Consider the following 12,725-nt stretch of genomic DNA (forward strand, 5'->3'; position numbering starts at 1 on the left):
CCTACCTACAAGAAGCTTACAGACTAGAGGGGAAGACAGATATTAAAATAAATTATGGATATGTTCATAAGTGCTGTGAGGCTTGAGGGGGATCGGAGGAATAAAAGGTACAAATCCAAGAACAAGGGAGACACAGAAGGGAAAGGGAGCAGGGGAAATGAGTGCTTAGTCCAGGAAGGCCTCTTGGAGAAGATGTGATTTTAATAACACTCTGAATGTGGGGAGAGTCATACCAGAAAACTGAGACTCTATGGCCCTTTGACTGTGATGGGAGTGAAACAGTGGATCTTCCCTTCAACCTTCTTGAGGTTGGGAAATATTGGATATCAGCTTTAACTTTCCCTCATCCTTTTTAATGATTAGTTATTTCTCCTCAGGCCCCCCGACTCCCCAATCTGACCCAACCTCTGGTCAGAGTTTCAACGCTGTTTAGTGCCATTGTTCTTGTCTGTCCGTCTCCCCCGATTAGACTGTAAGCCCGTCAAACGGCAGGGACTGTCTCTATCTGTTGCCGACTTGTTCATCCCAAGCGCTTAGTACAGTGCTCTGCACATAGTAAGCGCTCAATAAATACTATTGAATGAATGAATGAATTTTCCTCAGTGGCAGTTCTGAAGGACTGAAAAGGGGAATGCCAAAATTGTGTCATGGCTGCAGACCAGGGGTCAGACCCTTCTAGTGACAGGAGACTGTGATGGCTGATCTGAGTGTGGAATGTATTGACGGCATTTCTGTCCCAAGTCCTTGGGGGCTTTCAAGTGCATTTCCCTAGTGAGTCTTAGGAAGGCAGTTAAAATGGCTGCCCTTGTTCCATCAAGGTGGCTGAAATTAAGAAGGCGATGAACACTGCAGTGAGGAAAGGGGAATCGAACCTTTCATGGTAAAGTCTGCATGCCTTCCCGTTACATCCGGAACATATTCCAAACTCTTCTCTAAATCTTGGCAACAGATAACAGAAATCCACATGTCAATACGCCTTCCAAATTAGTTTCGTTTTACACTGCGGTTTCTGGAACTTACATTTATTCATGTTTATGGGAAAATTTATGGTTCTGATTCTCACATATCTCCTTCTTACTGCTGTTGCGGGGCAATAAATACAGCCTAAACTGAAATCCTTAAGGGTCTGTGTTGAAGCTTGAGCGTGGAGAGCTACTAGGGTTTTCTCTGTTTATTTTCAGTCCATCAGTCACAAGCAGGCTTCTGTGAAACTCAATTTACCTAGGCGACATTTATAGAAATAAAGATGGGTTCTGGATTCCACCCAGTTTTCAGACTGCACTTTGAAAATGACATACGGGAAAATGAATAATGAAATAAAAATAACTATGTTCTGGTGGTGAACTGAAAGAGATGAAAAAGCTTAATGGAGAAAAATTGGACAGCTCAAAATATTAAACTAGTATCTCCTACCACATCAAAAGAAGACTCCCCAGGCATCAAAATATTCTGGGCCTTTATGACGCCCTTCAACTCGGAGAGTTCAATTTCCACAAAAATCAAGGTGCGAAGGATCCTTTGAACTCACTCCCAGCCCTGCAGATTGTACCTTGTGAATAGCATTATAAGAAGGGAAAACATTCTTTTTGACCTTAAGCCCTTTTGAGAAGCTTATGAAAAGGATATGGGAAAAATGTGCAAAATGGCCCAATATTAACAGTGAAAATTGTCCTCCCATTTACTTAGCAATCACTTTCTAAGCAAAGTGTTCATGGAGAATTGCAGCCAGCCATGAAAGCCAGCTGAGTTAAAAAAATAATTTGGACTGCAAAGTGAATTGAGAACATACACTGGCTCCTTGTTGGAAGGCAGAACCCTTTCTTCCAAAATCCAAGAATCAGAGAATCAGAAGCTTGCTGTAGTATTCGCATGGCCAGAGTCCTATCATCTTTATTCAATATGTTTTTACTGCCTACTTAATAAAACTACTGCATGTTTCTGAAATGCAAATAAGGTAACGTTACAGTCATATCAATGGGATTAATGATTAATGAGAAGAATTCATTAGAGTGGATCATTGAGAATTACAGTTGATCCCCAAATCACATTTTGTTCCTAATTTCAAACCTCCTCTCCTTGATCTCCTCTCCCCCCCCGCCCCCCCCCCCTCCATTTTTACCCAGTTTGCTAAGGATTAACAAGTTGCTACTTGGTTAATTAGAGTTTTACCTCTGTCCCCTCCCTCTCCTGGTCATGGTCAGGAGGGTGAATATGAAATAATGAAATAATCAAGATGTGGTGAGTGCCAGAGGGAGGGGGAGAGCCGAATCAATCCTTTCCTACAGTGAGCTCTCAGTATAGAAGGGTGTGAATCTGGGCCGAAGAGGCTCACAGCCCAAAGGGATGGGTGCGGACAGACATATGGAAAAAGAAAACAGGCTTCGGTTAAACAAAACCTGGCAGCAGAAACATCTACAGCTTCAGGGAATAGTCTATCCTGCATGTACTTCCCCTTCAGCCTGGATCACTATCCCAGCGAGACCCTCAGGTGGTCAGTTATTGCCAGTAACACCGGTTGCTTGCTCTTCAGGGGGCACTGGAGGTTGGGAGACCTTTTTTGGTATTGGAAGGATGGCCAGGCAAAAAAAAATAAAAAAAAATGAAGGGGATTAGATTTTTTTAAAAAAAATCTGTATTCTATTACTGGTTCACATAAATATTAATAATTTTTTCTCTTGTACTAATTTCCATTTCTGATTTAGATCGGACATTATATATAATGCAGGGGTCCTTTATTGTCAATCTCCCAGCTTTAACTGATAGAGCAGTGAGGAACAAAATGTTTAATTAAGGCACTATCAGGTGCAGCGAGGTGTCTGGAAGATGAGACCAGGGCTTCCCAGCTACGTTAGCCAGAGCATGGAGGAATGGAGAAAATTCATTTTTTTTTCCCTTCCAAATCCCAAGCTTAAGGCGATGGTATAGGGAACATAGGACAGGCGAGTTGAAGAAAAATCCACTAAGGATGTTAAGTTTTTCTGGAAGCCCTGTGACTGAGACAGCCTAGCCTTTCAACTGAGAAATAGTGTGGCCTAGAGGCCTAGTGGATAGAGCACTGGCCTGGGAGTCTTAAGGGCCTGGGAATCCAGAGGACTTGGGTTTTAATTTCAACTCTGCCACTTGTCTGCTGTGTGATCTGGGGCAAGTCACTTGATGTAACTGAGGCACAGAGAATCTGTAAATCTGTAATCTGTAAAATGGGGATTAAGAGTGTGAGCCCTTTGTGGGACATGGACTGTGTCCACCGTGATTAGCTTGTATCTACCCCTGCACTTAGTACAGTTCCTGACACATAATAAGAACTTAACAAATACCATAAAAAAAACTGAGAAAAGAAATCAAGACTCATCTGCCCAAAGAATGGACTGAGGGTCTCTTCTCCGACCTGTACAGGTAAGAGTTGCTAAAAGTCATCCTATGGCGATGAGGGTTCAAATGACCCCTGCGACATCATTCTCTGGACTGGAACAGTCCTTTAGGGATTTGCTCATCAGTGCTGAAAGTTCACTGCAGAGAGCCAAGTCAGGGCATTGACAAACTTACCTGCTGCGTGACCTTGGGCAAGTCGCTTAATATCTCTTTGCCTAAATTTCCTAATCTGTAAAACGGGAATTGAATACCTGTTGTCCCTCCTGCTTACACTGTGAGCCTCATGTGAGACAGGGACTGTGCCCAACTTATTGGCATTTAGAACAGTGCTGGACACATAATAAGTGCTTAACAAATATCGTGATAATAATAAGAGGAAAATGAAAAGGATAAAAGGGAAAAGTGTACAGCATACCAAATGGACTACAATATTTGATTCGCTTGGGTAAAGCAATAAATGAGTGAGCAGGGCCATCCTGGATCCACCCCTCGTGTTCACCCAACCTAGGGCTCTGCCTTTATTAGGGACACCACGATATTTGGAGGAACTTTGAATGCACATGGTATATGAGGTAAATGTATATCCCTCATCCTCAATGGCGAGGGGTGACACTTTCCTCATCCTCAATGGCTACGGGTGACTCTCACCTCACCCTCAGTGGCTAGAGAAGACCCACCCAAAACTCCAAAGTTTCCCCCTCGTGATCAGTTGTTCCCGGTGTATTAGTTTTTCCATGAAATGAATGGTTTGTGATGGTTAGAGGGGGAGAGAACATAACTGGCTCTTGAGTCCCCACCTAGTCTGCTGTGATCGTTATTGTCATTATCATCAACATTGTCATTATTATTGATATTGTATTTTTGTTATCCAGGAAGCTCAGTAACATGGCTCTGCCACTCATCTGCTGTGTGACCTTGGGCAGGTCGCTTCACTTCTCCGGGCCTCAGTTACCTCATCTGTAAAATGGAGATTAAAACTGTGAGCCCCATGTGGGATGTGGACTGTGTCCAACCTGATTACCTTGTATCTAGCCCAACGCTTAGAACAGTGCCTGGCACATAGTATGTGCAGTGCTTAACAAATACCATGAAAAAATAAAAATAAAGCCTGACTCAATTAGTCCATCATCTTCAATCTGCATAGTCAGCAATTAGGATACTGTCAAGCGCCAGTGAGCAAGCTGGTCTCCCTGTTGGTCGTCTGCATTTGTAATCCAGGATGCGGGGAATCCCAGGGGGTTGCCAAGCTTAAACATCCTCCTTGCCACCCTCTAGCCAAGCCTGGCAATCTGTGTTTAATACTAATGCGAGTGTTCTTGAGGATGATAGTAATGCGTACTGACATTAGTGGATTTTTGCGCTCATCTCTCCGGGCAAAATCCCTTGAAGACTGAAGCGACATCACGGTTCTGAACCCCCAGGGGTTCGACATTTTTCTGACTCCTCAAGTGCCAGATGCCTTACTAGTCGAAGCAAAAACCAAACTACATCATCACTCTCCCGGTTGGCATGACACGGGTTGGGGGAGAGGGGGGTTGCAGCAACAATCAAAGGAACGTGGACAATATTTTCAGTTTCCCCTTGGCTAAAAACTGGATTTTTAGTAGTTGAGATTCAGTCAACAGTTCTTTCAGTATTATTGAATGAAAGTTTTTTGCGTGCAGAGCACTGGATGAGTCATGAGCCCGTCATTGGACAGGGATTGTCTCTATCTGTTGCCGAATTGTACATTCCAAGCGCTTAATACAGTGCTCTGCGCATAGTAAGCGCTCAATAAATCCTATTGAGTGAATACCTAATGAGTGTCGAGCACTGTACCGAGAGCCTATTGCATGCGGAGCTTCTGAGTGAGCACCTATTGTGTGTACAACACTGTACTAAGGGGGGAAGCAGCGTGGCTCGGTGGAAAGAGCCTGGGCTTCGGAGTCAGAGGACATGGGTTCGACTCCCGGCTCTGCCGCTTGTCAGCTGTGTGACTGTGGGCAAGTCACTTCACTTCTCTGTGCCTCAGATTACCTCATCTGTAAAATGGGGATTAACTGTGAGCCTCACGTGGGACAATCTGATGACCCCAGTGCTTAGAACAGTGCTCTGCACATAGTAAGCGCTTAACAAATACCAACATTATTGTATTGTGCTCAGAGCACCAGGTGGAACCTGCTTCATGCAGAGCACTGTACTGAGCACCAGCTATGGACAGAGCGTAATCCTGGGCACTATACTAAACCCTACCTTTTATTCATTTTAGTGTCTGTTTTCTCAGTTAGATCATAAACTCTTCAAGGGCAGGGGTCATGTCAACTAATTCTGTTACGCTCTCCTAATTGCTTATTACAATGCTCTGCAAATAGTAAGGATTGATTGATTGATTGATTGATTGATTGATTGAAAGGGGGCATCCAAAAAGAATAGAAGATGTAGTCCTTATCCACAAGGAATTTTCAGCTTAATAATGTATTTTTGATGGAGATCTTTCAGGTCAAGTAGAATTTAGTTAATTCTTTAAAATGTCCTTTCATTAAACAGATAATGTAAAACAGAAGGCAGACAGAAAACAGATATTGGTGCAATTGAATTTCTGATGTAGATGTTTGGCCTTGTATTTGGAATTGTTCTACATTTTCTTATTAGTTCCAGAAAAAGGAAATGCTCCTTCACCCGGGGGATACTAAGTGCATGTGGTATTTGTGAAGCTCTTACTATGTGCCAAACACTGTACGAAGCACTAGGGTAGATACAAGGTATTCAGCTCAGACACAGTCCCAGCCCCCAACCAGGATTCACATTCTAAGTTTTTTTGTTTTTTAATGATATTTTTTAAGCGTTTACCATGAGACACAATATCTTGGAGACCAACAGTCACAAATTCCTCCAAACATCTTGTTGCCCCTGTTGGAGGAAGAATCCTGGACTAGGTGGACAATGGCATGGACCAGAAAATGGTAAGCGGGCTCAGTGGAAAGGGCCTGGGCTTCGGAGTCAGAGGTCATGGGTTCGACTCCCGGCTCTGCCACTTGTCGGCTGTGTTGACTGTGGGCGAGTCGCTTCACTTCTCTGTGCCTCAGTTACCTCGTCTGTAAAATGGGGATTAACTGTGAGCCTCACGTGGCACGACCTGATTACCCTGTATCTACCCCAGCGCTTAGAACGGTGCTCTGCACGTAGTAAGCGCTTAACAGATACCAACATTATTATATGTGATGTTCTCATGTGATGGGTCTGCTGCAAGCTGGCTGTACTCAAGGAATGTGTGCTCCAATGTGTTGCACTGTACTCTCCCAAGCATTTAGTACAGTGCTCTGCACAAAGTAAGCACTCAATACATGTGATTGGTGCTCAGCTCTTTCTCCAGGGTGGCTTTCCAACTGGGGGTCTTGCAAACGGAAAAAAGCTATCCCTCTTGACACAGAGTGTATTCTGAAAATTTATACGAGCAAATATATAGTACCCTAAAGTGGAAACCTTTTGTTGATTTTCTGTAGTTTGAGCATCCGAGCAGGAGCTACTTGAACTGAGGGGGAGAGAGGCATGGCTAACTCAGGCTCACTGCCCACCTACGACCCCGGCATTCCTTCTTTCAATCAATCAATCGGATTCATTGAGTATCTTCTGTATGCGGAACCCTGTGTTGGGCTCCTCCTCTATATGAAGTGCACTGAACTAAGAGTCTGCTATGTGCCCAGTCTTGTATTGAGCAGCTTTTGAATCGGACGCTTACAGATGGCCAATAAAAGTCATGGTCTTTGCCCTAGAGGAGCATCTAGTCTGATGGCGTGGCTTAGTGGATCGAGCACAGGCCTGGGAGTCAGAAGGTCGTGGGTTCTAATGCCGGCTTCATCAGTGTAATCTTGGGCAAGTCACTTCTTTTCTCTGGTTCTCAGTTCCCTCATTTGTAAAATGGGGATTAAGGGTGGTGAGCTCTATATGAGAAGCAATGTGGCTTAGCGAGAACAGCACGGGCTTGGGAGTCAGAGGACATGGGTTCTAATCCCAGCTCCGCCACTTGTCTGGTGTGTGATCTTGGCCAAGCCACTTAACCTTTCTGTGCCCCAGTTACCTCATCTGAAAATGGGGATTAAGACTGTGAGCCGTAGGGGGGACAGCCTGATTACCTTGTATCTACTCCAGTGACACACTCTAGAACAGTGCTGGGCACATAGTAAGTGCTTAACAAATACTATAATCATCATAAGGGACAGGCACTGTGTCCAACTGACTAACCTGTATCTACTCCAGCACTTAGAGTTAGTGCTTGGCACATAGTGATTAACAAATACCATAATTATTATAATCATTATTGTTATTATTTTTTCCACTTCAATTGCTCGGGGAACTCACTCCCTCAGGGGGTCCCTTTTAGGTCTTAGCAACAATTTCCCTCCACAAGTTATCTCTGTGGGGGATTCTGAGGGGTTCAAATGTCCCCCAAATGTTAGGACAGAGGTCTGATCCTGGGGACAGGATTGCACTTTCTGGGGAAGACTTGGAAGGAATAGCACTGGCGTGAGAGGCCTACCAAATGTTGTCTGCCCTGGGCCCACCAGGGCTATTACCTGGCCCTGCCGTAGCCTTGTCTACACAGCCATCAAGTTTTTTCATGCTGCCTGAATTCCTCCAAGTGGCTGATTACAACTCTCATACCCACTGGGCGTTTCTCAGTCCTTTGCTTCACTTTGTGTTCACCACAGTGTATCAGATTCCTTGCTCCCCCTGCCCAAATGGAGCACTTGTTCATTCCATTGGGATTATGGACTTAACCTACAGTGAGCAGAACTCCGTACTGGGTGTCTACAGTGCGCTGAGCACCATAATGCATACCTGTTCTATGCACAGCACTGTACCGAACACCTAAAGGGAGCAGAGTACTTACTACTGAATGTCTTCTGGGTGTCCAACATTAAGCTGAGCATCTCCTGGACACAGAGCACTGTATTAGGCACTTGAGTTACTTAGAGAAGAAATAAAATATGTGATTCCCTTCCCTTGAGAGGCCTATGGACTATGGGGGTGATATACGTACATTGCTGTAAATTAAAAGTTAGAGAACTGATATAAATAATGGATGAAATTAAATAAACCAGTCGTAAATAAATGGAAAAGTGCATAAATGCAGTAAATGAGGGGATGTTGTGACTGGGAGGATGGGGAAATCGATTAAAAAAAAATAAGTAAAAATGGTCACTGGGAGGTGACATTTTAGTAGAGGTTTGAATTCTCAGGACAGGCCGATACTTGGAACCTGAGAATTCATTCAAGTCTACGTGGGACTCCCAGTGGCATAGGAAAGGGATATGGTAAGAGAAAGGGATTACATTAAATGTGTAAGAATGACTTTGCACCCCTAAGGGGAGAGATGACAATACAAAGAGAGACTGCCAGGTTTCAAAATATTTTAGGAAAATGACTAATAGAAACTGAAGAGGTATGTTCTGTACTGCTCAACAAAAATATAATTGCCATGGTAATCTCTTCAGCAGGGAATAATTGCTTCAAGACAGAGAGGGTGACCAGATGTCACCTATTCTATGGGACGGACAGGAATTTCCCGGAGAGGTTGTGTTGTCATACCTGAATTATTTGAGCAATTTGCCTGGGCAGATAGGATAAAGTATCTAAAACAAGGAGAAGCAGTGTGGCCTAGTGGAAAGAGCATGGGCCTGGGAGTCAGAGGACCTGAATTCCAATCATTCATTCATTCAATAGTATTTATTGAGCGCTTACTATGTGCAGAGCACTGTACTGAGCGCTTGGAATGTACAAATCAGCAACAGATAGAGACAGTCCCTTCCGTTTGACGGGCTCACAGTCTAATCGGGGGAGACAAGCAGACGAGAACGGTGGCAATAAATAGAGTCAAGGGGAAGAACATCTCATAAAAGCAATGGTAAATAAATAGAATCAGGGTGACGTACCTCTCATTAAACAAAATAAACAGGGTGATGAAGATAGATACAGTCGAGCGGACGAGTACGGTGCCGAGGGGGTGGGACGGGAGAGGGGGAGGAGGAGAGGGAAAGGGGGGAGAAGAGGGTTTAGCCGCGGAGAGGTGAAGGGGGGGATAGAGGGAGCAGAGGGAAAAAGGGGGGAGCTCAGTCTGGGAAGGCCTCTTGGAGGAGGTGAGTTTTAAGTAGGGTTTCGAAGAGGGGAAGAGAATCAGTTTGGCGGAAGTGAGGAGGGAGGGCGTTCCGGGACCGCGGGAGGACGCGGCCCGGGGGTCGACGGCGGGACGGGCGAGACCGAGGGACGGCGAGGAGGTGGGCGGCGGAGGAGCGGAGCGTGCGGGGTGGGCGGTAGAAAGAGAGAAGGGAGGAGAGGTAGGAAGGGGCGAGGTGATGGAGCGCCTCGAAGCCTAGAGTGAGGAGTTTTTGTTTGGAGCGGAGGTTGATAGGCATCCACTCTCACTTCTTCTGGGTGCCTGTTGTGTGGCTTTGGGCAAGTCATTAAACTTCTCTGTTCCCTAGTTTCCTCAACTGTAAAATAGGGATTAAAAGCCTGTTTTCCCTCCTACTCAGATTGCGAACCCCATCTGGGACAGGGACTATGTCCGACCTAATTAACTTGTAACTACCCCAGTGCTTAGAATAGTGTTTGACACAGAGTAAGAACTTTACAAATACCATAAAAAAGTTTAAAATTAATGTAAGCAATCAAAGAGTATGCTTGCAAAGGAGAAAAAGGAAGGAAGCCTTCTTATGGAGGGGAGTCTCCAGCACGGAGACTCTGCTCTTTAATGGGTATGGAACATGCGCCTTATGGAGGGCTCATCTCCTCCAGGAGGCCTTCCCTGACTAAGCCCTCCTTTCCTCTTCTCCCACTCCCTTTTGCATCGCTCTGACTTGCTCCCTTTATTCATCTCCCCTCCCAGCCCCACGACACTTATGTACATATCTGTAATTTATTTATTTATATTAATATCTGTCTCCCCCCCTCTAGACAGCAAGCTCATTATGGGTGGGCAATGTGTCCGTTTATTGTTGTTTTGTATTCTTCCATGAACTAAGAACAGTGTCCTGTACACAGTAAGCACTCAGTAAATATGACTGAATGAATAAAGGATTGAACGTTAACTAATACTCTCCCCTAATGAATTGAGCCTAGAACCCAAGAGAGCCATTGAAGGTCATTTTGACTGTTCCTGACTCTTCCTGTCTCAAATCATATATCTCTATATCTAGGTCTCATCTGGGCTGATTGAAGGAGCTTTGCTAGCAATTCTGTATCGATTCTCATCAATTAGTGGATAGGGGTGTGGTGTTGAGGGAGGGAGATAGTGAACTCTGATAAATTAGTGACAGAAGAAGACCACCACTCCCCATCATAGGGAGAGACCTAACACCTAAACTCTACCCCATCTTTGATGGAGATGTAGCCAGGGCATACCTGGGGGTTGCAGAAAACGTCTCCCTTAATAATTGATAATAGGAATCGCGATATTGATTTTAAACACTCACTATGCATCAAGCGCTGTTCTAAGCATGAAGGCAGATAAAAGTTAATCAGGGAGGATACAATCCCTGTCCCACATGGGGCTCCCAGGAGGGAGAACAGATATTGAATCTCCACTTTACAAATGAGAAACCTGAGGCACAGAGAAGTTATGGGACTTCCTCCAAGTCACGCAGCAGACAAGTGGCAGAGTTGGGTTTCGAACCCAGGTTCTGTGACTCTTAGGCCTGTACTCTTTCTATTAGGCAGTGTTCCTCCTCAACCCTCCTTCTTCAAGAAGGCTCCTCCATCTTCACTGCACTGTATGTGATTTCCCTATCATTGCAACCTCATGACCCTTGACTGAATGCCTCCAAAGCACGTTCCACGGTACCGGGGCCTGGGAATCTACTTAAGCGAGTGAATGGAAGGCCCACAGGGTGTTCACCATCTAGGGAGAAAGGCAAATGAAACCCCCAAAAGCATTTCAAACAAGATTTGCTCAGCACTGTTGCTCAGTTAATCCTTCCTGATCCTCCCTTCCCCTTCCTGTCTACGCAACAGAAGTTCCCCAGCGTTCTAAGGTATTTGAAGTTCATTGCATTCAATCATATTTTCAGGCCTCCTCCACATCTGCAATGCTCGTACGGGTGGAGAGGTGCTTTGTTTCGGTGGGCTGGGTGAGTACAGGGCTTCTGTGCCTCGATGGTCAGAAAAATGACGGTGAGGGAGGGTGTGAGGTCCCAGAGGCTATGAGCGGACTGACTCTGGTGACCAGCGTCTGGGAGCTCGAACACACTTTGCGTTTGCTCGCCTGTGCACTAAAAAACACCTATAGCTAGTGACTTAATTCTCCTCCGGTGCTGTGCACCCAGGAGGGGTACAATTCCAGGATTCCAGGAAATTAGGAAAAGAACAGAGGACATCTCCATTCCTTCCTGAATCCCAGGAAGAACTCATGTCTGGGGACAAAAGGGACAATCAAACTCATCTATTAGGATAATCTCATCCCCGGGTGCTAAAAACTGATCCCATTCCTCCCAGAAGGCTAGTCCAAGGTGCAGAAATCAAGATTAGATGGTGACCAAATAGTTCCCAGAGATGGGCGTAAGTATTTATACTAGCAGTAGTAATAGTTGCTTGCTGGAATGGATTTGTCTGGGCAATGGAGCTGCATCTCAGTTACAAAACGTTCAGGGAATTCTACCATCTTGTTTGCTGTCACAGGGAGTTAAAAAAAAAAAAGGCCTCTCGATACTCAGTGGGAAGGCTAGGCTCCGGGGGTCCAGGAAATTCCACTGGGCACTGGCAGGAAGGAATGAAGAAGGAACCAATGGGAAGGGATGGGAAGCAGCGTGGCTCAGTGGAAAGAGCCCGGGCTTCGGAGTCAGAGGTCACGGGTTCGACTCCCGGCTCTGCCACTTGTCAGCTGTGTGACTGCGGGCGAGTCGCTTCACTTCTCTGGGCCTCAGTTCCCTCATCTGTAAAATGGGGATTAACTGTGAGCCTCACGTGGGACAACCTGATGACCCTATATCTACCCCAGCGCTTAGAACGGTGCTCTGCACGTAGTAAGCGCTTAACAAATGCCAACGTTATTAGTATTATTATTATTATTAATAAGAACAAAGGATGAAGAACCCAACAAGAGTCTTGCGTTCAGCACCCTGGACAGCCGAACACACTTCCAACCCTGAGACTGATTTGGAAGCTGGACGTGCCCCCCATCCCTTCTCACTCCCCACCCCCAAAAGACAAGTCGGGAGGTGGGGTAGAGATTCACTGAGGGTTTGCAGGGTTTGGAAGTTCAGGAGATGAGTTCCTAGTATGGCCGTCCCAGCAGTCTCTCCAACGTGGCTCCGTGGAAAGAACCCGGGCTTGGGAGTCAGAGGTCGTGGGTTCGAATCCCGGCTCTGCCACTTGTCAGCTGT

The sequence above is a fragment of the Ornithorhynchus anatinus genome, chromosome 10, assembly GCF_004115215.2.
Source record: "Ornithorhynchus anatinus isolate Pmale09 chromosome 10, mOrnAna1.pri.v4, whole genome shotgun sequence".
Lineage (NCBI taxonomy): Eukaryota > Metazoa > Chordata > Mammalia > Monotremata > Ornithorhynchidae > Ornithorhynchus > Ornithorhynchus anatinus.